The sequence below is a fragment of the Rana temporaria genome, chromosome 5 (genome assembly GCF_905171775.1).
Source record: "Rana temporaria chromosome 5, aRanTem1.1, whole genome shotgun sequence".
Lineage (NCBI taxonomy): Eukaryota > Metazoa > Chordata > Amphibia > Anura > Ranidae > Rana > Rana temporaria.
In genome coordinates, this window is record NC_053493.1 from 405,024,533 (window position 1) to 405,026,051 (window position 1,519).

The following is a 1,519-nucleotide window of genomic DNA, read 5'->3' on the forward strand; positions in this document are numbered from 1 at the left end:
ATTTACCCCACGGGGCTTTGGACAGCAAAAGTATCAGAGCTTTTTTTCTCAGAAAATAGGTGCAGGAACTCAACCACGACCCGTTCAGATTTCACAAACAGTAGAAGGGTCTTAAAGGGGCATTAAATACCAGGATTGCATTACATACAGAGTGCAGAGTTCAGGGGGTTACAAAGCTGTCACTTGTAAACACAGAAACCAGACTTATGTGTTTACAAGTGATTGTGGTGAGCAGGCACCAAAGAGTCTGAGCCAGAGGTGGTGGAACTGAGTTCCCCCAAGTTCCCCCTGAAAAAAAGCCCTGAAAAGTATAAAAGTGTAACAAATGTAATATAATAAAACATGGTTTATTTTATGGTTGTCAATAACATACATTTTAAATGCAATAACAATTAAAAGAAAACCCTTTCCGGATCTGGTGATACAATACATATTCCACAATATTGGACAAATGTATACAACATTGCTTTATGCTGTGTGATGTGCGTTCCCCGATGCGTTTCGACCTCTAAGTGGTCTCTTCAGGGGGATGGTTGATTCTACAAAAGTATACATAACATAAATTTGCGATCAAAAAAATAAATATAAATCACATGAATTGACCCAAGAATAAGGTTTACCGTTAACGAATGAAGTGAGTTTTGTAATGACCAGAGATGTGCAGAGCCGTTAAAAAATCCGAAGGGAGCACCACCCACAACCCCAGGGGGGAGAGAGGGAAACCAAAACAGACCCCAGGGGGGTTGCAAGGAGCCGCACAGTGGACGCCCTGCCTGCAGAGTGCCCCCAATGGGTTAGCCCTGTGTAGTTAAAGAGAATTAGAAGTATTAAATCATAGCATATTGTGCTAAAGTGTAGGATTATCTGTGGGTAAGGCATGTATATAAAAAAGAGGGACTGGCAGCAGGTTTGTAATCATATCTGAAAAAAAAAAAATAACCTTTTTTCCTTTTTTCTTCTTTATTGAATTAGATCTACTCATTGATGACCCGAAGGGGTAACTAGTCAATGAATAATGGTCAGGAATTGATGTGTATATTAAGGTACTTAATATAAAAATAGTATAAGAGTGCTCCATTGGCAGACAAAAGTGATTAAGAGACTTTATTAGTCTGGTAAAGAGTGCGTGTCCATGGGTGGGGATGTGTGAGGCCCCGTACACACGACCAGTTTCCTCGGCAGAATTCAGCTTCCGACCGAGTTTCTGGCTGAATTCTGCCGAGGAAACTGGTCGTGTGTACACTTTCGGCCGAGGAAGCCGACGAGGAGCTCGACGAGGAAATAGAGAACATGTTCTCTATTTCCTCGTTGTTCTATGGGAGCTCTCGGCCCGCCGAGCTCCTCGGCGGCTTCAGGGCTGAACTGGCCGAGGAACTCGATGTGTTTGGCACGTCGAGTTCCTCGGCCGTGTGTACGAGGCCTGAGACACATTACAATGTGTATGTTATGTGGACCATCAGAGAATATGTGGATACATATGGTGATAGTAAAAATGTTGGAAATATATAAAAATAAATAA

At 42.3% G+C, this 1,519-nt stretch overlaps 1 long non-coding RNA gene across 1 annotated transcript; it reads right to left on the reverse strand.

Annotated features, from left to right (window-relative positions):
- Window positions 1–328: 328 nt before the first annotated feature.
- LOC120939692 lies at window positions 329–765 on the reverse strand. Its single transcript, XR_005749355.1, has 2 exons — window positions 621–765; window positions 329–539 (listed from the first exon to the last, which is right to left on the reverse strand). It is a non-coding gene; the product is annotated as an uncharacterized LOC120939692 (long non-coding RNA).
- Between the last annotated feature and the right edge of the window lie 754 nt (window positions 766–1,519).